The following is a 26,764-nucleotide window of genomic DNA, read 5'->3' as shown; positions in this document are numbered from 1 at the left end:
TGATATTTTATTAACAAACGAAAGAAAGGTACTGTGAAGTTCTAGCTTCCAGCACTTGGGGTATCTTTTTTTTTCAGGCTGAAATCTTTTGGAACCTGGCTCTGGCGCGGCACTTCAGACATGACGAAACGTTATTTGCATGATCGTTAAAGAAATGTTTTTAGACTAATAAATACGAGACTAATCAACAATACGAGTGACAGATAGATAATTGTTAAACACTGATCATTGATATCTGAAGGTACGGATCAAGCAATGTGACAATTGACAAATTTTTCATTTTACAATTATTATCGTGAACCTAACACACGCAATGAATGTAATACTACGCCACTATAAGTAACAAAACATAATGGGAAATGCATTTTTCGACGATATATCGTGACGAGGTCTTATGACAAAAGTTTCAGAAGAACAAAAGAAGTTCCTTTCTTCAAATCGGCCCAATCCTGCGCAAGCGCTTTTCATCACAACCTGCTACAAAACGTCATTCCGTCATACCTCGAGTTTCAGGAACTAATCATCGAATGCAGACAATAGTCGAACAGTCCTTGTGATCGATACTTTACCGTCTTTAACAAATCAAAGCAATATTATCAGATACTAGATTGACGCCGCGAGAGAAAAACTTCACTTAAATTGCTACGGAGCGATGTAAACACATCCAACATTGTTTTCTTAGTATTGTATTTTTCATCATTGTTCGCTATACTTGCTTCCAAGATGGAGTTCATTCGATCGCAGGTGTTTTGTGTTATTGTAACTGTGTTTGTTGTACTTTTCTGTGTGGATCTTGCATATAGAGTAGAAGGTGATATAATACAGAGACTAGCTAGCATCGGAGATACTATCATACTAAGCTGCTATCGACCTAATCTTACTATTGATAACTCAAAGAGTTGGTTTAGAAATGGTACATTAATTGCCAACTATCACGGTGTCTTAATCACTGATACTCGTTTTACACAAGCTGATAAATATGGTGAATTTCCGGATTCTAACAATATACACATTGCCAACATCAGAGTCAATGATTCAGCTACCTTCCAATGTCGTAATTATTATGACCAAGTAATTCTTTCGTATGATTTACGTGTCATTAGATGTTCGAATTGCATTATAGCTACTCATTCAAATCCAGATAAAATTAAAGTGATTTGTACTCTGGATAATTATTGGACAAGCGAGGTGCTATTTAAATACATGATTTTAAACAGGTTCAAATATCGGAAGGCTGCATTTATTGAAGGAAACACCATTTCTTTTTCGATTACATCGACTGAATTAAACAGGCATCATTCAGAATTCTATCTGCTAATTGAGGCGGAGACGAGGATCACATGCATGCTACCAACTCAGTCAACGCCACCCTCCTTTCCCATGATTGCGCTATCAACGACTTCTTTGAAACAAACATCGCAAAATAGACCATCGACATTATCTTATACAGCTCACACATCAGAGAACAAAAACGCCAGCTCGGACAAAAACACAAGGGATGGTAATATAACCCTAATCATCGTCATTCCTGGTTCTGTCTTCATTCTCATATTGATTGTAATCATTGTTCTGCGATGTAAGAAAACGAAAGATCGACAAGAAGATAAACACATTGGCAATGCGTCGATTAAAAAGGAGACTCCCGAACTTAATTACGAATCACTTGAAAAGGGATCTCAGAAGGGTCCACAGTATGCTACTTACATGGAATTGAGGGGAACCAACTTTGATCAACGAATTTCAGATCATGCAGATACAAAGGAGCATCCTGAAGTTTGTTACGAATCGATTGAAGATGGATCTCGGAAGTGTCCAGAGTGTGCTTCTTCCAATATGGAATTGAAGGGAACCAATCGTGAGTCAAAATCAACATCACAAGCTACCGGTAGATCTTCCAATTCAGATCATGGCTATGGCAACAGTGTCATCATCACACAACACGAGCAGATCAGGGATACCCTTCAGCAAGAGGACCAGTATGAGAATGTCAAGATGCCAGGATCAAGAGATGATGCTGAGGAGATTCCACTCTATGACATGCCAGATGAACGACCCATGAGGAATACATTGAAGGCCACTCCAGAAGCAGGACAGACATCAACCTTGCCTAAGGATGAGGGAGTCTGTGTAGATCCGTTGTATCTTGATATTTATTAGACTAAGAACATATAAATGATTAATTAAATTTTTCTCTTTATGATTAGTTTGTATGAAACTTTTCGAATTCCAATTAACTTGTGTTTCAAAGGTATATTGCCTGGTATATTGCCTATAGAACACCTTAAAACTCTATGCTGGTGGGGCAAGTTCAGGAATGTTTTAATGGCTCTAGAAAATACCATCATTTGGAGTGTACAAACAGTATACGACTGCTTTCGTTAGTCTTTACTGTGATGTGAATTGTTGCTTCTACTGGAAACTCAAACTTTACTATCCACTGAAGATAGAAAGGGAATTAAGATAAAACTGATTTGAACTCTAATTACACTTCTTTTTGTATACAAAAAAGTCTTATCATGAGCCGATGTCTTTGAATATCGTGCACCTAAGATTCTGTTTTAAAAATTGGGAAAAAAGGTGTGATCAGATGAAATGGTTTTATTTCTATATTTCTGCAAGGTAGAAGGAGGTGGATTGCCTCTGCTTACTTTTCAAGTTATCGTCATTGCTTGAAACGGCTCGGCGTAAAAATGTCAGAGGTAAAAATGTCAAATGTAAAAAGGTCATGTCATTTTTTTGACATTTTTTGTTTGTACCTCTGACATTTATACCACTGACATTTATACCTCTGACATTTATACCACTGACATTATTACCTCTGACAATATACCTCTGACATTTATACCTCTGACATTATTACCTCTGACATTTTTACCTCTTACATTTTTACTTCTGACATTTTTACCTGGCACCATTTAAACTGCTTTGTCTTCGTCCGTACGAAAAAATATATGACCCAAAAATGATGTTCACTTTTATAATCTAGAAAATAAATATCTCTACTTTCTCACCGACCGTAATATTAACATGAAATAATATAACATCGATAACATCCAAGCATAATTACGTACTTAGGACCTTAAATAACGAGTTTCTCTATCATGGCTACGATTGTATAGGTGTTCTTATATCACGCTGTTCTATATATGGTACATCATTTTACTTTCTTTATATTTTGCTTCTCAATATTTATATCCAATGACGATTTATTTATCTTTCGAAACGGTATAATCTGTATTTTTAAAATACGCAGAGTTATTGAGTACGCGCTAAGTCGTCATTCACAAGATAAAAATAACGATTTCTCTATCAGAAACGAAGGATTAAAGAAAAATATATATCCTTACTCTCTTTAATTACCTGTCACAAAATACCGGTACTCTTTTAGTTGGGCCTATTAACATTTTAACCATGCTTTTTCATCATGTATTTTGTGTAAACATTAAACTTTTATATACTCAGTCTTTGGATTATAGAAACGTTCATGTTGTAAAAAATATGTGCACTATGTAAAAATAAAAAGTTTATTTGGTTCTTTCGTCAAGAATGTAAGGAATCCGTTTTAATCTGGATATTCTAAATCGGCCTATAGTCATGACATTTGAAACGATAACGCATATTTATGGTTTTACGTCTTTTGCGACCTTGCAAAAAACGAGGCAAGTGAGAAGATATTAAAGAAGGCATCTACGAATCCTCAATCCTAATCGCGAAAGAGAATTAGGAGAAGTACTTTTATTAAAGTAGGGCCTACCTTATTAGATATTTCATAGCAAAAATATTATCTTCAACAAATGGTATGGGTCCATTATTTTGTCGATAAAAACGTGTATATGCATCTCTACTCAGATGACTGATACTTCAAAAACCTAAGAGTATAAAAAAAAAACTTGTATACCAGCGCAACGTGTAGATTAAAATCCAAAGTAAATGATAAGTCGCAAATAAATAAGCATAAAACACAACATTTGCGTTGTTTTCTATACTTCTCAAATATGGAGAAGGAACTATATGTTTTGAAAAAAATTGAGGAACATGTAATAATACTTGCCCGCGTGGTCACAATGTGGTACGACTACCACCCCCCCCCCGGGTGGAGATGGTGCACACTGTGTGTGTGACTGAATCCCATGACCAGGGTAAAAATAATATGTAAAGTGCTAAATGGATCGAGGTATATATTTGTATTATTTGTAGTACAGGTGTAGTAGTAATAGTAATTAGTGCCGCTCTTATGGCAAAGAATGTTAACATATAAACAGTATTCTCCGTTGTATATAGTTGGGCAAGAGGTTCTTCTAATGACGTTGTTAATGACATCATTTTAATTTATCTTAACGGAAAAAACACTTCATGTTCTGTGCGATATTGAAAATATCCGTGCCACGCCTACTTTCTTAGAGAAAGTGTCAATGTTGGTCAAAATACATAATACAATGCTGACAAAATACTTTCTATGTATACAATTTTGGTTTCATTAGGCTTTTAAGTGATCGTATGTGTTTTGACGGGCGATGGATCAACATCAATACAAGTGTTATTTCCTTGTCAAGTAGGTTGAAGTCTTAACACATCTAGACTCAAGGGGGCAGAATACAATTCAATAATATTATACAAATAATGAATGGTTATGAGTTCAATAGTGCGAATATGTTCATGAGTTGAAAGATTAACATTCTATTCAACGAGGCGTCAGCCGAGTTGAATAGAATTAACGTTAATCTTTCAACGAATGAAAATATTCGCACTATTAAACGAATGAAAAACATTCATTATTTGTTTTATACAACATCGAAGAAGACCTAATAGAACGTTAATCAACAAATTATGCTTTACTCCTTATAAAGATAAATTACAGTTCGAGTCAAGCCTTCTCAATTACATGCAGATTGCCTTCGCGTCAGATACACGCAGGGATACGCGCGCGCACATGCAGCAGAGAGGTACGCAGTCTGCATATAACCAAAAATGCACGGCGCATATAACCAAAAATGCACGACCGTGCAATATACCATCTATTGAATATCATGTGACCAACAATCGTCCAATCAAATGACAAGGATCCACGTAGGTGTTGTATAAAATAAAATATTTTATTAACAAACGAAAGACATGTACTATAAAAGTGAATTCTTTTGGAACCTGGCTCTGCCGCGGTTCTTCAAACGTGAGTCACGTGACGTAACGTTATTTTCATGATCGTTACAGATATTTTGTTTAAACTAATAAATACGAGACTCTTTACCATTACGAGTAACAAAGGTTCATGCATGGGATTCGTATCGAGATCATCGTTAGAAATAGATTCGACATAAAAATCGCCATGATCTTTCGAACACCGATCATTGTTATCTGGAGGTACGGGTCAAGCAATGTGACAAATGTATTCATGTTACAATATAGCGTGAACCTAACACACGAAATTAATGTAATACTACGCCACTATAGTGAAAAAACATGATGGGAAATAAATATTTCGATGATTTGTCGTGATGAGGTTTTATGACAAAAGTTTCAGAACATCAAAAAGAAGTTCTCTTCTTCAAATCGGCCCAATCCTGCGCACGCGCTTTTCATTACATCCTGCTTCAAAACAATTTCCGCCATATACCATTGAGTTCAGGAACTACATCATCGAATGCAGAAAATGGTCAAAAAGCCCTTGTGATACTTCACCGTCTTAAAAAAATTAAAGCGATGCTTTCAGATACTAGATTGACGCCGCGAGAGAAAAACTTCACTTACATTGTTCCGTAGCGATGAAAACACTCTCAATTAACATTGCTTTCTTAGTATTGGATTTTGTCTTCATTGTTCACTAAACTTGGTTCCAATATGGCGTTCATTCGATCGCAGGTGTTTTGTGTTTTTGTGACTGTGTTTGTTTTACTTTTCTGTGTTGATCTTTCATATAGAGTGGAAGGTGATACAATACTAAGACTAGCTAACATCGGAGATGATATCACACTAAGCTGTTATCGACCTGATCTTGCTTATGATAACTACAAGAATTGGTATAGAAATGGAACTTTTATTGCCAACTATCAAGGTGTTGAAATCAATGACGCTCGTTTTACACAAGGTGATACCGACAATGGTCCGGCTGATTCTAACAATATACACATTTCTAACATTAGAATTAACGATTCAGCTACCTTCCAATGTCGTGACTTATATGGCCAAGAAATTCTTTCGTATGACTTACATGTCATCAGATGTTATAATTGCATTATAGCAACTCATTCGATTCCAGATAAAATAAAAGTGATTTGTACTTTGGATAATTATTGGACAAGCCAGGTGCTTTCTAAAGACATATTTTTGAACGGGAACGCATATCGGAAGGCTGCAATTATTGAAGGAAACACCTTTTCTTTTTCGATTTCTGTGACTGAATCAAACAGACTTCCTTCAGAATTATATCTGCAAATTGAGGAGAAGACGAGGATCATATGCATGCTACCAACTCAGCAATCGCCACCCTCCTTTCCAACGATTTCGCTATTAACAACTTCTTTGAAACAAACGACACAAAATAGATCACAGACATTATCATATACAGCTTCAAAACAATTGCCCGTCGGTAGAGCTACATCAATTTCTACAACAAAACATCAAACACCAAAGAACAAGAATGCCAGCTCGGACAAAAACACGAGGGAAGGCAATATAACCCTGATTATCGTCATTCTTAGTTCTGTTTTCATTCTGATACTGATTGTAATCATTGTTCTGCGATGTAAGAAAACGAAAGATCGACAAGAAAATAAACACATTGGCAATGCGTCGATTAAAAAGGAAACTCCTGAAGTTTGTTACGAATCAGTTGAAGATGGATCTCAGAACGGTCCAGAGTATGCTTCTTCCATTAAGGAATTAAGAAAAACAAGTTTGGATCAACGAAGTGCAGATCATGCAGATAAAAAGGAGGATCCTGAAGTTTGTTACGAATCAGTTGAAGATGGATCTCGGAAGGGTTCAGAGTATGCTACTTCCATTATGGAATTGAGGGAAACCAGCTTGAATCAACGAATTGCAGATCATGCAGATATAAAGGAGACTCCTGAAGTTTGTTATGAATCAGTTAAAGATAGATCTCAGAAGGGTCCAGAGTACGCTACTTCCATTAGGGAATTTAGGGGAACCAATCGTGAGTCGAAATCAACATCAAAAGCTGATAGATCTTCCAATTCAGATCATCGCTATGACAACAGTGCTATCATCACTCAACAAGAGCTGACCAGGGATACCCTTCAGCAAGGGGACCAGTATATGAGAATGTCAAGATGCCAGGATCAGGAGATGGTGATGAGGAGATTCCGCTCTATGACATGCCCGATGAAGGACCCACGATGAATACCTTGAAGGCCACTCCAGAAGCAGGACAGACATCAACCTTGTCTAAGGATGAGGTAGTCAATGTAGATGCGTTGTATGTTGAGATTTATTAGACTAAGAAAGTATAAGCAATTCACTACTTTTCAGGTGGGCTGTATAACGTACAGACCACCTTATAATTTCGTTAGAATTGCCTTTATTTATTTATTATTTATTATCAGGTGGGCTGTATAACGTACAGACCACCTTATAATTTCGTTAGAATTGCCTTTATTGTTTATTTATTTATTTATTTATTTATTAAATATTTTTCTTATTTCTAACCACTTTTTTGTTAGCAAGATAACTTAAAAATGCCTCGATCAAATGCCTTGAAATTTGGCACACATATGTAAAGGCATATGTACAAGGCACAATAACGTTTTCAACATTGTCCTTCACTGATGACGTCATCTAGGCGCCATTTTGTAAAATGTTACGAAAATTAACTCATGATCATATCTTCATAACCAAAAGCTATTTCTCTTTCATATTTATCATGATCGAGGTCAATATCCGTCCGGTCAATTTCAGGTCAAATAACGCGCGCGTGCGCTTACGTCCGCGCGTCAATGCGCGCGCAAAATTTTGAAATGCTCAAAATCGTCTCAAAATCATTTTGCATACGTTTTAGGCCATTCTAAGCATTTTATAAAAAATCGCGCACTTTATAAAAAGTCGCGCACACGCACATGCGTGCGCGTTTTCGCGCGTAAAACTATTGCACAACATAGAATCGCCATTTTTTTTCTTTCATAATATTCCACATATTTTTACAAACAAATTGATACCATGTTTGTCTCTTTATGACTATTAATAACGGAATAATCGACCGTTTAACATTAATTTCAGTGCGCGCGAGCTCTTGTAATACATAGCATATATGGGCAAAAACATGCCTATACAAAATCCATTGTAGCTCTTTAGGATGCAAGGTGACCCCAATTTCTTTTCATCTTTTAATAGAGTATGAATTGGAGATACGATTTCATGTCTCATTTGACCCTTAATTAACTCATGACGTCATCATAATGGCCTCCAAACTCAAAATTTCAATTTGCATATTATGACGTCAGCATATTTACGGAAAATTGATTGTATCTCTGTAAATATCGATCGATTTACTTTCAAATTTTGATATGTTCTAGCTGAGACCATTTCCTACAAATGTTGTTGCTATTATTTTTCATTTTGACAAAGGCATCGTGGCGTATTTTTGCGATTAAAGGAGGCATGTCAATTTTTCACATTTTGCGTGTATTCTCTATGGAACATTACTTTTTCTCAAAACTGGGTTCTACATTTCCGTCTTTCGCGAGCAATATCTCCGTCGTTTTAGCTTCGTTTACGTTGAACTTCGAGTATGTTGTAGCTGAGACAATAAGATATTTCAAATATGCCCTTGATTTTTTCTCAAATTTTAGTTGGATCAGCCCACCTATACTTGTTCCAAACAAGTATTACAAATCTAGTTAAATATTTTTCTTATTTCTAACCACTTTTTTGTTAGCAAGATAACTTGAAAATGGCTCGATGAAATGCCTTGAAATTTGGCACACATATGTATAGGCATATGTACAAAGCATAGAATTTTTTTCAACCTTGACCTTGACTGATGACGTCATCTAGGTGCCATTTTGTAAAATTTTACGAAAATCAACTCATGATCATATCTTCATAACCAAAAAGTATTTCTCATTTATATTTATCATGATCAAGGTCAATATCCTTCCGGTCAATTGCAGGTCAAATAACGCGCGCGTGCGCGTACGTCCGCGCGTCAATGCGCGCGTAAAATTTTAAAATGCTCAAAATCGTCTCAAAATCATTTTGTATACGTTTTAGGCCATTCTAAGCATTTTATAAAAAATCGCACACACGCACATGCGTGCGCGTTTTCGCGCGTAAAACTATTGCACAACATAGAATCGCCATTTTTTTCTTTCATAATATTCCACATATTTTTACAAACAAATTGATAGCATGTTTATCTCTTTATGACTATTAATGACGGAATGATCGACCGTTAAACATAAATTTCCGTGCGCGCGAGCTCTTGTAATACATAGCATATATGGGCAAAAACATGCCTATGCAAAATCCATTGTAGCTCTTTAGGATGCAAGGTGACCCCAAATATTTTTTCATATTTTGATTGAGTATGAATCGGAGATATGATTTCATGTCTCATTTGACCCTCAATTAACTCATGACGTCATCATAATGGCCTCCGAACTCAAAATTTCAATTTGCATATTATGACGTCAGCATATTTTTGGAAAGTTGATTGTATCTTTGTAAAAATTGATCGATTTTCTTCAAAATGTTGATATGTTCTAGCTGAGACAATTTTCTACAAATCCATTTCCCACAATTTTTCATTTTGACAAAGGCATCATGGCGTATTTTTGCGATTAAAGGAGGCATGTCAATTTTTCACATTTTGCGTGTATTCTCTATGGGACATGACTTTTTCTCAAAACTTGATTCTACATTCCCGTCTTTCGCGAGCAATCTCTACGTCGTTTTAGCTTCATTTACGCTGAACTTCGAGTATGTTGTAGCTGAGAAAAAAAGCTATCTCAAATGTACCCTTCATTTTGCCTCAATTTTTTGTTGGATCAGCCCACCTATACTTGTTCCAAACAAGTATTACAAATCTAGTTTTCTTTATTATTAGTTTGTATGACATTTGTTAAATTCGAATTAACTTGTGGCTCAAATGTATATTGCTTAGATTTTTTAATTTCATCAAATCAAAATCTTAAAGATTTTCATCTAAAGGCAAGCCGCCGATTTTCGAGCCAACTTGTACTGAACTATGGTTGGTTACATTTTGACAAAAGATTTACTTAATAATAATAATGATAATATTCGGTTCTTGTATAGCGCATATCACGTTTTAACGTCTCTATGCGCTTCCTAAGAGCTTTGGAAATTATTAGCACGGTTTTAGCATGGCTGCCATAACGGCGCCATATTATTGGGAGAGGCTCTATTCGTCTGAATATTGAAGTCACATTGTGTAGCATGAAAATCTTACATACAACATTATAGGAAACAAATGAGTTCAGAAAATGTGTTTATATCCTGTCACACCATCGGCAGCTATTAGAGTGATAAGCATCTTTTTTAATTGTAAATGTTTATAATGACACCTTAAAGAGAGATTTACAATCGTGTATATGCTGCTGTGACAATTTCAGGAATCTTGTAATGGCTGTAGATAATACCATCATTTGGAGCGTACAAACAGTACGGTTGTTTCTTAAATTTCTTTTCATGCCGTGTACTTAAGATTCTGTATAATAAAGCTGTAATTAGATGAAATCGATTTATTTCAATATTAATTTCTGCAAAGTAAAAGGAAGTGGATTAAGTCATAGTCATTGATTGATTGCTGGTGACCTTAAATCTATTTACGTACATGTACAGCACGATTGTAGAAACTTTCAAGAAATCAAGGGTAATTTCAGTAGCTTATTATTTGCCAACAGAAATCTTGTTAGAATAATGTAACATGTAAGTGTAATGTTCGCTCAATTCAAAAGGTGATGCACATGGCTATTGAAACTGCTTTGTGTTTAAAACAAAAAATGACAAAAATACTATATTCTCTTTTATAACTCTAAAAAATAAGTATCTCTCCTTTCTCACCGACCGTAATATTATGAACGTTAAGATAATAAACAATACCATCTAAGAGTAATTACGTTAGGACCTCAAATAACGAGCTTCTTTATCATGGCTATGGTTGTATAGGTGTTCATATATCACGCTGTTCTATAATAGAACGTTCTCAATATTCATATCCAATGACAATGTTTGCTTTCGAAACAGTATAATATGTATTTGTACGCAGAGCCATTGAGTATGCGTATCAGAAACACAGAATTTGTTTACCAAAAGAAATAGTTACTCTCTTTAAGTACCTGTCACCAAATACTGGTACTCTTTTAATTATTAACATTTTTACCATGCTTTGTCATCATGTAATTTTTTTAACAAGCTTTTACTCAGTCTTTGGATTATAGAAATGTGTCATGTTGTACATAAAGAGTATTGTAAATGTGTGTAGCAATTAGTGCTGCTCTTATGGCAAAGAATATTAACATATAAATAGTATTCTCTGTTGTATATAGTTGGGTAAGAGGTTCTTCTAATGAGCTAACTTCAACGTTGTTAATGACATCATTTTAATTTACCTTAACGGAAAAACACTTCATGTTCGGTGCGATATTGAAAATATCCGTGCCACGCCTACTTTCTTAGAGAAAGTGTCAATGTTGGTTATAATGTAACCAATCATCCTCCAAAATACATAATACAACGCTGACAAGATACTTTCTATGTATACAATTTTGGTTTCGTTAGGCTTCTAAGTGGTTGTATATGTTTGGACAGACGATGGATCCACTTTTAATAATATTGAATTGAATACAAGTGCCATTTCCTTGTCAAGTAGAATGAAGTCTCAACACATCTAGACTCAAGAGGGCAGAATACAATTTACCGGTTGCAATATGATATTGTATTAACAAAACAAAAAAAGGTGCTGTAAAGTTCTAGCTTCCAGCATTTGGGGTATTATTTTTTCCAGGCTGAAATCTTTTGGAACCTGGCTCTGGCGCGGCACTTCAGACGTGACGAAACGATTTCACGATCATTCAAGAAATGTTTTTAGACTAATAAATACGAGACTTATCAACAATACAAGTGACATATAGATCATTGCTAAACACTAAACACTGATGTTTGATATCTGAAGGTAAGGATCAAGCAATGTGACAATTGACAAATTATTCATTTTACAATATATCCTGAACCTGAACGCACGAAATGAATGTAATACTTCGCCACTATAAGTAACAAAACATGATGGGAAATACATATTTCGACGATATATCTTGACGAGGTCTTATGACAAAAGTTTTAGAAGAACAAAAGAAGTTCCTTTCTTCAAATCGGCCAAATCCTGCGCACGCGCTTTTCATCACGACCTGCTGCAAAGCGTTATTTCCGTCATACACCATCGAGTTTCAGGAACTATATCATCGAATACAGACAATGGTCAAACAATCCTTGTGATCGATATAATTTACCGTCTTTAACAAATCAAAGCAATATTATCAGATACTAGATTGACGCCGCGAGAGAAAAACTTCACTTACATTGTTCCGTAGCGATGAAAACACATCCAATATTTTTTTCTTAGTATTGGATTTTTCATCATTGTTCACTAAACTTGGTTCCAAGATGGCGTTCATTCGATCACATGTTTTTTGTGTTTTTGTTACTGTGTTTGTTGTACTTTTCTGTGTGGATCTTGCATATAGAGTGGAAGGTGATGTAACACTAAGACTAGCTAACATCGGAGATGATGTAACACTTAGCTGCTTCCGACCTGTTCTTGTTTATGATAACTGCAAGAATTAGTACAGAAATGGAACATTAATTGCCAAATATGTCGGTGTTGTGATCAATGATCCTCGCTTTACACAAGGTGTTACCGGCGATGGATATCCTGATTCTAACAATATAACAATTTCTAACATCAGAATGAATGATTCAGCTACCTTCCAATGTCGAATGCCTTTATATTTCGCTTCTCAATATTCATATCCAATGAAGATTTATTTATCTTTCGAAACAGTATAATATGTATTTGTAAAATACGCAGAGTTATTGAGTACGCGCTAAGTCGTCATTCACAAGATAAAAACAACGATTTCATAATCAGAAACGATATATATATATATATATCTTTACTCTCTTTAAGTACCTGTCACAAAATACCGGTACTCTTTTAGTTGGGCCTATTAACATTTTAACCATGCTTTTTCATCATGTATTTTTTGTAAACATTAAGCTTTTATATACTCAGTCTTTGGATTATAGAAACGTTCATGTTGTAAAAAATATGTGCACTATGCAAAAATAAAAAGTTTATTTGGTTCTTTCGTCAAGAATGGAAGGAATCCGTTTTAATCTGGATATTCTAAATCGGCCTATAGTCATGACGTTTGAAACGATAACGCATATTTATGGTTTTACGTCTTTTGCGACCTTGCAAAAAACGAGGCAAGTGAGAAAATATTAAAGAAGGCATCTACGAATCCTCAATCCTAATCGCGAAAGAGAATTAGGAGAAGTACTTTTATCAAAGTAGGGCCTACCTTATTAGATATTTCATAGCAAAAATATTATCTTCAACAAATGGTATGGGTCCATTATTTTGTCGATAAAAACGTGTATATTCATCTGTACTCAGATGACTGATAATTCAAAAACATAAGAGTATAAAAAAAACTTGTATACCAGCGCAACGTGTAGATTAAAATCAAAAAAGTAAATGATAAGTTGCAAATAAATAAGCATAAAACACAACATTTGCATTGTTTTCTATACTTCTCAAATATGGAGAAGGAACTATATGTTTTGAAAAAATTGAGGAACATGTAATAATACTTGCCCGCGTGGTCACAATGTGGTACGACTACCCCCCTCCCCCTCCCCCGGGTGGAGATGGTGCACACTGTGTGCGTGACTGAATCCCATGACCAGGGTAAAAATAATATGTAAAGTGCTAAATGGATCGAGGTATATATTTGTATTATTTGTAGTACAGGTGTAGTAGTAATAGTAATTAGTGCCGCTCTTATGGCAAAGAATGTTAACATATAAACAGTATTCTCCGTTGTATATAGTTGGGCAAGAGGTTCTTCTAATGACGTTGTTAATGACATCATTTTAATTTACCTTAACGGAAAAAACACTTCATGTTCTGTGCGATATTGAAAATATCCGTGTCATGCCTACTTTCTTAGAGAAAGTGTCAATGTTGGTCAAAATATATCCAATCATCTTCAAAAATACATAATACATTGCTGACAAGATACTTTCTATGTAAACAATTTTGGTTTCGTTGGGCTTTTAAGTGATCGTATGTGTTTTGACGGGCGATGGATCAACTTCAATACAAGTGTTATTTCCTTGTCAAGTAGGTTGAAGTCTTAACACATCTAGACTCAAGGGGGCAGAATACAATTCAATAATATAATATTTTATTAACAAACGAAAGACATGTACTATAAAAGTGAATTATTTTAGAACCTGGCTCTGCCGCGGTACTTCAGACGTGAGTCACGTGACGTAACGTTATTTTCATGATCGTTACAGATTTTTTTGTTTAAACTAATAAATACGAGACTCTTTACCATTACGAGTAACAAAGGTTAATGCATGGGATTCGTATCGAGATCATCGTCAGAAATAAATTCGACATAAAAATCGCCATGATCTTTCGAACACCGATCATTGTTATCTGGAAGTACGGGTCAAGCAATGTGACAAATTAATTCATTTTACAATATAGCGTGAACCTAACACACGAAATTAATGTAATACTACGCCACTATAGTGACAAAACATGATGGGAAATAAATATTTCGATGATTTGTCGTGATGAGGTTTTATGACAAAAGTTTCAGAACATCAAAAAGAAGTTCTCTTCTTCAAATCGGCCCAATCCTGCGCACGCGCTTTTCATTACAACCTGCTTCAAAACAATTTCCGTATACCATTGAGTTCAGGAACTACATCATCGAATGGAGAAAATGGTCAAAAAGCCCTTGTGATACTTCACCGTCTTAACAAAATCAAAGCGATGCTTTCAGATACTAGATTGACGCCGCGAGAGAAAAAATTCACTTACATTGTTCCGTAGCGATGAAAACACTCTCAATTTAACATTGCTTTCTTAGTATTGGATTTTGTCTTCATTGTTCACTAAACTTGGTTCCAATATGGCGTTCATTCGATCGCAGGTGTTTTGTGTTTTTGTGACTGTGTTTGTTTTACTTTTCTGTGTGGATCTTTCATATAGAGTGGAAGGTGATACAATACTAGACTAGCTAACATCGGAGATGATATCACACTAAGCTGCTATCGACCTGATCTTGCTTATGATAACTACAAGAATTGGTATAGAAATGGAACTTTTATTGCCAACTATCAAGGTGTTGAAATCAATGATCCTCGTTTTACACAAGGTGATACCGACAATGGTCCGGCTGATTCTGACAATATACACATTTCTAACATTAGAATTAACGATTCAGCTACCTTCCAATGTCGTGACTTATATGGCCAAGAAATTCTATCGTATGACTTACATGTCATCAGATGTTATAATTGCATTATAGCAACTCATTCGATTCCAGATAAAATAAAAGTGATTTGTACTTTGGATAATTATTGGACAAGCCAGGTGCTTTCTAAAGACATATTTTTTAAACGGGAACGCATATCGGAAGGCTGCAATTATTGAAGGAAACACCTTTTCTCTTTCGATTTCTGTGACTGAATCAAACAGGCTTCCTTCAGAATTATATCTGCAAATTAAGGAGAAGACCAGGATCACATGCAAGCTACCAACTCAGCCCTCGCCACCCTCCTTTTCCACGACTTCTTTGAAACAAATGACACAAAATAGACCTCAAACATTATCATATACAGCTTCAAAACAATTACCAGCCGGTAGATCTACATCAATCTCTACAACAAAACATCACACACCAAAGAACAAGAATGCCAGCTCGAACAAAAACACGAGGGATGGCAATATAACCCCGATTATCATCATTCCTGGTTCTGCTTTCATTCTGATACTGATTGTAATCATTGTTCTGCGATGTAAGAAAACGAAAGATCGACAAGAAAATAAAAACATTGGCAATGCGTCGATTAAAAAGGAGACTCCTGAAGTTTGTTACGAATCGATTGAAGATGAATCTCAGAACGGTCCAGAGAATGCAACTTCCATTATGGAATTGAGGGAAACCAGCTTGGATCAACGAAGTGCAGATCATGCAGATCAAAAGGAGTATTCTGAAGTTTGTTACGAATCCATTGAAGATGGGTCTCGGAAGGGTCCACAGTATGCTACTTCCATTATGGAATTGAGGGGAACCAATCGAGAGTCAAAATCAATATCAAAAGTTACCGGTAGATCTTCCAATTCAGATCATCGCTATGGCAACGATGTCATCCTCACTCGACACGAGCTGAACAGGGATATCCTTCAGCAAGGGGACCAGTATGAGAATGTCAAGATGCCAGGATCAGGAGATGATGCTGAGGAGATTCCGCTCTTTGACATGCTAGATGAAGGACCCACGAGGAATACCTTGAAGGCCACTCCAGAAGCAGGACAGACATCAATCATGTCTAAGGATGAGGTAGTCAGTGTAAATGCGCTGTATGTTGAGATTCATTAGACTAGGAAAATATAAGCGAATCAAAATTTTCAAGACAAGCAGCCTATTTTCGAAACAATACACTTATACTGAACAATATTTTGACATAAGATTTACTTGAAGATGATTATTGGGGGTGTTTAGTGTGTTTTGTCACCTAAAGGCAATAACCGATTTTAAAATCTTTATGAAACTATATTTGGTTACATTTCGAGAAATTAATGACTTTAAGTTGATTACCGAGAAAGGCTTAACTATCTGAACATTAAAGCCTCATTGTGTAGCATGGAAATATTACATACAACATGATAGGAAAATGGGCTCAGAAAAAGACGTTTTATTCTTGTAACACCATTTGTTAGACTTTTAAGCATCTTTGTTCATTGTTAAGGTTCTCACTAACAAACTGAAGGAGAGATATGTGTAAAATCGTGATTGTAAGTTATCTGCTGGTGTGACAAGTTCAGGAATGTTTGAATGGCTCTAGATAATACCATCATTGGGAGTGTACAAATAAGTATCTCTTCTTTCTCACCGACCGTAATAACATATAAATAATATCATATAAGAGTAATACTATCTTCTCTCTCATTATGGCTACGATTGTATAGGTGTTCTTATATCACGCTGTTCTATATGGTACTTGCCTTTCTTTAGATTTTGCAAGAACGTTCTAAAATATTCATATCCAATGTCAATTTTGCTTGTGAACCAGTATAATACGTATTTGTACATAGAGCTATTGAGTACGCGTTAAGTCGTCATTTACAAGATAAAAATATGGATTTCTAAATCATAAACACAGGATCTGTTTACCCCAAATATGTTTACTCTCTTAAAGCGCCTGTCACCAAATACTGGTACCCTTTTAATTATTAACATTTTTACCATGCTTTGTCATCATTTAATTTTTTCAACAAGGTTTTACTCAGTCTTTGGATTATAGAAATGTGTCATGTTGTAAACAATATTGTTAATTCGTGCACTCGGTAAAAATATGGTTCTTTCGTCAAGAATGGAAAAAAATCCGTGTTATTCCGGATTTTCTAAATCGGTCTATAATCATGACATTTGAAACGATAACGCAATTTAATGGTTTTACGTTTTTGTGACATTGAACAAAACGAGGCAGATGAGAAATATCAACGAAGCCATCTATGAATCCTAAATCCTAATCGCTAAAGAGAATTATGAGAAATAGGTTTATTAAAGTAGGGCCTACCTTATTACATATTTCATAACAGAAAAATGAAACTATAGTGTATTATCGTCAATATGATACATGTATGTGTCTATTATATTTTTTCGATACAAACGTGTATATGCACTTGTACTCAGTTTAATGATATTTCAATAAAGTAAGCGTATCATCAAAACATTTTATCTCTGCGCAACCTGTAAATTAAAATCCAAGGTAAATCATTAAAGTTGCAAATAAATAAGCATAAAACACAACATTTATGGGTTTTTTAAAACTTCTGAATAATTATAGAAAAGGAAAAATATTGTTTGAATTATATTGGGGAACATGTGATAATACTTGCCCGCATAGTCACAATGTGGAGATGGTGCACACTGTGTGCGTGACTGCATCACATGACCAGGGTAAAAAGAATCTGTAAAGTCCTAAATAGATCGAGATATATTATTATTATTTGTAGAACAGATGTAGTAGTAGTAATTAGTGCCGCTCTTATTGCAAAGATTATTAACTTTAATAAACAGTGTTCTCCATTGTCTTTGATTGGGTAAAAGGTTCTTCCAATGAGCTAACTTCAACGTTGTTAATGACGTCATTTTCATTTACCTAATAAGGAAATACTTACATAAAGACAATACATGTTCTGTGCGATACTGAAACTATCTATGCCATGCCTATTTTCTGAAAGAAAGTGTCAATGTTGGTCATAATAAATAACAATTCGTCTTCCAAAATATATATACACAGTGGCAGATTCAGGAATTTCTTACCGGGGGGGGGGGCACAAAATGGCTTGGGGTGAAATCAGTAGCATACGCAAGATTTTTTCAAAGGGGGTTTTAACATTTTTAAATCGGGCCGAAAATTTCGCAACGAATCAGCTGGCCGCTGAATAAGTGGGGAGGGGGGGGGGTGGGTAAGAGGACATATATATTTATTTTTTTGGTCCCCCAAAAATCGCAACGACTCAGCCAGCCGTTGAATAAGCGGGGGGGGGGGGGGGGGGGCGGGGGAGGGGGGTTGTGAGCGCTAATTTTTCAAAAAATTTTTGGGGGCGGGGGGGGGGGCACGTGCCCCCTAGATCCGCCCCTGTTACAATGCTGACAAGATAGTTTCTATATGTATACAATTTTGGTTTCGTTAGGCTTCTAAGTGGTCGTATGTGTTTAGACAATCGAGTTCTGGAAATTATCATCGAATTCAGTCAATGGTCAACAGTCTTTGTGATACTTCATCGTCTTTAACAAATCAAAGCAATATTATCTGTTACTAGATTGACGTTGCGAGAGAAAAACTGAAAGCACATCAAACATTGTCTTCTAAGTATTGGATTTTTTAATAATTGTTCGTAAACTTGGTTCCAAGATGGCGTTCGTTCGATCGCAGTTGTTTTGTGTTTTTGTGACAGCGTGTGTTGTACTTTTCTGTGTTGATCTTGCATATATAGTGGAAGGTGATATAATACTAAGAATAGCTAACATCGGAGATAATATCACACTTGGCTGCTATCGACCTGATCTTGCTTACGAAAACTACAATAATTGGTATAGAAATGGAACATTAATTGCCAGCTATGACGGTGTCGTAATCAATGATCCTCGTTTTACACAAGGCGTTACCTACAATGGATATCCTGATTCTGACAATATAACAATTTCTAACATCAGAATGAATGATTCAGCTACCTTCCAATGTCGTAATTCTCATGAACATGAAATTCTTTCGTATGACTTACGTGTCATTAGATGTTCTCATTGCATTATAGCACCTCATTCAAATCAAAATAAAACAAAAGTGATTCGTACCCTAGTTAATTATTGGACAAGCCAGACTCTTTTTCGATCTGTCATTTTAAATGGGAACACATATCGGAAGGCTGTAGTTGAAGGAAACACCTTTTATTTTCTGATTACTGTGACTGAATTAAACAGGCTTCATTCAGAGATCTATCTGCGAATTGAGGTGGAGACGAGGATCACTTGCATGCTACCAACTCAGCCCACGCCACCCTCCTTTCCTACGACTTCTTTGAAAAGAACGACGCAAAATGGACCATCGACATTATTTTATACAGCTTCAAAAGAAATGACCGTCGGTAGAGCTACATCAACTTCTACAACAACGAATTACACATCAAAGAACAAAAACCCCAACTCGGACAAAAACACGAAGAATGGTACAATAACCCTTATTGTCGTCATTCTTGGTTCTATCTTCATTCTGATACTGATTGTAATCATTGTTCTGCGATGTAAGAAAACGAAAGATCGACAAGAAAATAAACACGTTGGCAATGCGTCGATTAAAAAGGAGACTCCTGAAGTTTGCTACGAATCAGTTGAAGATGGATCTCAGAACGGTCCAGAATATGCTACTTCCATTATGGAAATGAGAGAAACCAGATTGGATCAACGAATTGCAGATCATGCTGATAAAAAGGACACTCCTGAAGTTTGTTACGAATCAGTTAAAGATGGATCTCAGAACGGTCCAGAGTATGCTACTTCCATTATGGAATTGAGGGGAACCAATCGTGAGTCGAAATCAACATCAAAAGCTGATAGATCTTCCGATTCAGATTATCGCTATGGCAACAGTGCTATCATCACTCAACACGAGCAGAACAGGGATATCCTTCAGCATGGGGACCAGTATGAGAATGTCAAGATGCCAGGATCAGGAGATGATGCTGAGGAGATTCCTCTCTATGAAATGCCAGATGAAGAACCCACGAGGAATACCTTGAAGGCCACTCCAGAAGCAGGACAGACACCAACCTTGCCTAAGGATGAGGTAGTCAGTGTAGATATGTTGAGATTTATTAGACTAAGCAAATATAAGTGATTTATTACTTTTTTCCTCTTTATGATTAGTTTGTTTGAAACTTTTCAAATTCGAATTAACTTGTGGTTCGAAGGTATATTGCTTAAAACTTTATTAAAATCGAATCAAAATCTTAAAGAAAAAGCAGGCAATTTTCTAGTCAATACTGAACGATATACATTTTGACATAAGATTTACTTGAAAATGATTATATAGGTAGGCACATATTTAGTGTGTTTTGTCACCTAAAGGAACCGATTTTCGAATTTATTCTGAAACTATATTTGGTTACATTTTGACAAATGAATGATTTGAAGTTGATTCCCGAGGAAGGCTCTAACCGTCTGAACATGAAGCCATGTTTGTGTAGCATGGTCATCTTACTTACAACATGATAGGAAGAATGTGATCGTAAAAGTTGTTTGAATCTTTTAACACCATCGTTAGAGTTTTAAGCATCTTTTTTAATAGTAATGGTTCTCATTAACAAGTTCAAGAACGTTTGAACGGCTATAGATAATACCATCGTTGGGAGTCTTTACGTCGCTATGAAATGTCGATCTAAAGGAAACTCAAACTAAACTATCTACTGAAGTTAAAAAGGGAATTAAGATAAAACTGATTTGAACTCTATACAATTATTTTTATAATGTCTTATCATGAGCCGATGTCTTTGAATGTCGTGAACTTAAAATTCTGTATAAAGAAGGTGTAATAAGATGAAATGGTTTTATTTCTTTATTTCTGCAAGGTAGAAAGAGGTGGATTGCCTGTGCTTAAGTTTAAAGTCGTATTCATTGTTTGCTTGCTGGTGATCTTAAATCTATTCACGTACAACACGATTGTAGAGACTTTTAAGAAATCTTCAGTAGCCTATCGCTTGCCTGCATGTATATACAGAAATCTTGTTAGAATAATGCAATATAATTATCATTGTAATGTTCGCTCAATTCAAATGACGATACACATGGCTATTGAAACTGCTTTGTGTATATCGTTCAAAACAAAAATGACTAAAATACTGTTCTCTTTTATAATCTAGAAAAAAGGTATCTCTGCTTTCTCACCGACCGTAATATTATGAACGTTAAGATATAAACAATACCATCTAAGAGTAATTACGTATGGACCTCAAATAACGAGCTATCTTTACTATGTCATGGCTATTATTGTATGGGTGTTCATATTTTATCATGCTGTTCTATAAAATTATGGGTCATCCCGTACGTGCCTTACTTTATATCTCGCAAGAACGTTCTCAATATTCATACCCATTGACGATAATTATGATTTGTATTTTTGTAGGCAGAGCTATTTAGTACGCGGTAAGTCGTCATTTACACAATACAAATATGGATCTCTAAATTAGAAACACAGGATTTGTTTACCCCAAAAAATGTTTACTCTATTAAAGTACCTGTCACCAAATACTGATACTATTTTAATTATTAACAATTTTACGAGGCTTTGTAATCATTCTTTTTTTCAACAGGCTTTTACTTAGTCTTTGGATAAAAGAAATATGTTTCATGATGTTATTTTGGGGGTAAATTTGAGCACTAGGTAAAAATATTAAGTTAATTTGGTTATTTCGTCAAGCATGGAAGAAAACCGTCTTTATCCGGATTTTCTAAATCGGCCTATAATCGTGACAAATAAAACTACAATGTAATTTTTATTTACGTCTTTTGCAACCTTGGAAACACGACACAATGGAGAATTCGTATTTAAGTACCTAACACGGAAATTCTTACAGAAAGACACTCTCCTTTTGTGTGCGGTACTGAAACTATCTATGCCACGCCTACTTCCTGAGAATAAGTGTTATCTCAAAGTTGGTAACAATATAACCAATCATCTTCCAAAATACAAGTTTGGTATATATACATTTTTTGTTTCGTTCAGCTACTAGGTGATCGTATGTAATACTATTGAATTGAATACAAGTGTCATTTCCTTGTTAAGCAAGTAAAAGTCTCAACACATCTAGACTCAAGAGGGCAGAATCCAATTTACCGGTTGCAATATAATAAATTATTTACATACGAGATACATGTATTATGAAGTTCTTGCTTCCAGCATTTTGGGCATCTTTTTTCCAGCGTTGAATCTGCCGTGACACTTCAGGAATGACGAAACGTTATTTTCATGATCATTAGAGAAATGTTTAAACTCATGAATACGAAACTAATAAAAAATACGAGTAACACAGAATCATGACAGGGATTTGTTATGAGGTCATCGTCGAAATAGATTCGACAGTAAAATCGCCATGATCTTGCTAACACCGATCATTGATATCTGGAGGTACGGATCAAGCAATGTGACAACTTTATTCATTTTACAATATATCGTTAACCTAAAACACGAAATTAATGGAATAATACGCCACTATATTGACACAACATGATGGAAAATACATATTTCGATGATTTGTCGTGACGAGGTTTTATGACAAAAGTTTTAGAAGAAGTTCCCTTCTTCAAATCAGCCCAATCCTGCGCACGTGCTTTTCATCACAATCTGCTTCAAAATGCTATTTCCGTCATACACCATCGAGTTTCAGGAACTATATCATCGAATGCAGACAATAGTCAAAAAGTCCTTGTGATCGATACTAAATACCGTCTTTAACAAATCAAAGCAATATTATCAGATACTAGATTGACGCCGCGAGAGAAAAACTTCACTTACATTGTTCCGTAGCGATGTAAACACATCCAACATTGTTTTCTTAGTATTGGATTTTTTATTGTTCACTAAACTTGGTTCCAAGATGGTGTTCATTCGATCGCAGGTGTTTTGTATTTTGGTTCCTGGGTTTGTTGTACTTTTCTGTGTGGATCTTGCATATAGAGTGGAAGGTGATATAATACTCAGACTAGCTAACGTCGGAGGTGATATCACACTAAGCTGCTGCCGACCTGATCTTTGTTATGATAACTACAAGTATTGGTATAGAAATGGAACATTGATTGCCAACCGTCACCGTGTTGTTATCAATGATCCTCGTTTTACACTAGGCGTTAACAACGATGGATTTCGTGATACTAACAAAATACACATTTCTAACATCAGAATGAATGATTCAGCTACCTTCCAATGTAGAAACTTTAATGACGAAGAAATTAATACGTATGACTTACGTGTCATTAAATGTTCTAATTGCATTATAGCTACTCATTCACATCCAGATAAAATAAAAGTGATTTGTACCCTGGCTAATTATTGGACAAGCCAGACGCTTTCTCGACCTATCATTTTAAACAGGAACACATATCGTAAGGCTACAATTGAAGGAAACATCTTTTCTTTTTGTATTAATGTGACTGAATTAAACAGGCTTTCTTCAGAATTCTATCTGCTAATTGAGGCGGAGATGAGGGCCACATGCATGCTACGAACACAGCCCTCGCCACCATCCTTTACCACGACTACGCTATCAACGACTTCTTTGAAACAAACGACGCAAAATACACCATTGACATTATCATATACAGCTTCAACAAATTTGCCGGTCGGTAGATCTACATCAATTTTTACAACAAAACATCAAACACCAAAGAACAAGAATGCCAGCTCGGACAAAAACACGGGAAATGGTAATATAACCCTGATTATCATCATTCCTGGTTCTGCTTTCATTCTGATACTGATTGTAATCATTGTTCTGCGATGTAAGAAAACGAAAGATCGACAAGAAAATAAACACATTGGCAATGCGTCGATTGAAAAGAAGACTCCTGAAGTTTGTTACGAATCGGCTGGAGATGGATCTCAGATCGGTCCAGAGTATGCTACTTCTATAAAGGAATTGAGAGAAACCAGCTTGGATCAACGAATTGCAGATCATGCAGATACAAGGGAGCATCCTGAAGTTTGTTACGAATCGATTGAAGATGGATCTCAGAAGGGTCCAGAGTATGCTACTTCCATTATGGAATTAAAAGAAAACAGTCGTGAGTCAAAATCAACATCAAACGTTACTGGTAGATCTTCCAATTCAGATCACCTCTATGACAACAGTGCTATCATCACTCAACAAGAGCTGAACAGGGATACCCTTCAGCAAGGGGACCAGTATGAGAATGTCAAGATGCCAGGATCAGGAGATGGTGATGAGGAGATTCCGCTCTATGACATGCCCGATGAAGGACCCACGAGGAATACCTTGAAGGCCACTCCAGAAGCAGGACAGACATCAACCTTGTCTAAGGATGAGGTAGTCAATGTAGATGCGTTGTATGTTGAGATTTATTAGACTAAGAAAGTATAAGCAATTCACTCCTTTTTTTCTTTATTATTAGTTTGTATGACATTTGTTAAATTCGAATTAACTTGTGGCTCAAATGTATATTGCTTAGAATTTTAGCATGGCTGCCATAACGGCGCCATATTATTGGGAGAGGCTCTATCCGTCTGAATATTGAAGTCACATTGTGTGGCATGAAAATCTTACATACACTATGATAGGAAAAAGGAGTTCCTAAAATGTGTTCATATCTTGTCACAACATCGGCTGCTATTAAAGTGTTAAAGCATATTTTTGAATTGTAAATGTTTTTAATGACACCTTAAAAAGAGATTTACAATCGTGTATATGCTGCTGTGACAATTTCAGGAATCTTGTAATGGCTGTAGATAATACCATCATTTGGAGCGTACAAACAGTACGGTTGTTTCTTAAATTTCTTTTCATGCCGTGTACTTAAGATTCTGTATAATAAAGCTGTAATTAGATGAAATCGATTTATTTTAATATTAATTTCTGCACAGTAAAAGGAAGTGGATTAAGTCATAGTCGTTGATTGATTGCTGGTGACCTTAAATCTATTTACGTACATGTACAGCACGATTGTAGAAACTTTCAAGAAATCAAGGGTAATTTCAGTAGCTTATTATTTGCCAACAGAAATCTTGTTAGAATAATGTAACATGTAAGTGTAATGTTCGCTCAATTCAAAAGGTGATGCACATGGCTATTGAAACTGCTTTGTGTAGATTGGTTTAAAACAAAAATGACAAAAATACTATATTCTCTTTTATAACTCTAAAAAATAAGTATCTCTCCTTTCTCACCGACCGTAATATTGAAGTAAAAATATAAACAATACCATCTAAGAGTAATTACGTTAGGACCTCAAATAACGAGCTTCTTTATCATGGCTATGGTTGTATAGGTGTTCATATATCACGCTGTTCTATATAATATGGTATAGAAGGTTCTCAATATTCATATCCAATGACAATGTTTGCTTTCGAAACAGTATAGTATGTATTTGTACGCAGAGCTATTGAGTATGCGTATCAGAAACACAGAATTTGTTTACCAAAAGAAATAGTTACTCTCTTTAAGTACCTGTCACCAAATACTGGTACTCTTTTAATTATTAACATTTTTACCATGCTTTGTCATCATGTAATTTTTTTAACAAGCTTTTACTCAGTCTTTGGATTATAGAAATGTGTCATGTTGTACATAAAGAGTATTGTAAATGTGTGTAGCAATTAGTGCTGCTCTTATGGCAAAGAATATTAACGTATAAATAGTATTCTCTGTTGTATATAGTTGGGTAAGAGGTTCTTCTAATGAGCTAACTTCAACGTTGTTAATGACATCATTTTAATTTACCTTAACGGAAAAACACTTCATGTTCTGTGCGATATTGAAAATATCCGTGCCAAGCCTATTTTCTTGGAGAAAGTGTCAATGTTGGTCATAATGTAACCAATCATCCTCCAAAATACATAATACAACGCTGACAAGATACTTTCTATGTATACAATTTTGGTTTCGTTAGGCTTCTAAGTGGTTGTATATGTTTGGACAGACGATGGATCCACTTTTAATACTATTTAATTGAATACAAGTGTCATTTCTTTGCTAAGCAAGTTAAAGTCTCAACACACCTAGACCTATGAAGACAGAATCCAATTTACCGGTTGCAATATGATATTTTATTAACAAACGAAAAAGGTATTGTGAAGTTCTAGCTTCCAGCATTTGGGGTATTATTTTTTCCAGGCTGAAATATTTTGGAACCTGGCTCTGGCGCGGCACTTCAGACGTGACGAAACGTGATTTCACGATCATTCAAGAAATGTT

The sequence above is a fragment of the Strongylocentrotus purpuratus genome, unplaced genomic scaffold (assembly GCF_000002235.5).
Source record: "Strongylocentrotus purpuratus isolate Spur 01 unplaced genomic scaffold, Spur_5.0 spur5_scaffold_21, whole genome shotgun sequence".
Classification (NCBI taxonomy): domain Eukaryota; kingdom Metazoa; phylum Echinodermata; class Echinoidea; order Camarodonta; family Strongylocentrotidae; genus Strongylocentrotus; species Strongylocentrotus purpuratus.
This window is presented reverse-complemented; position numbering follows the sequence as displayed.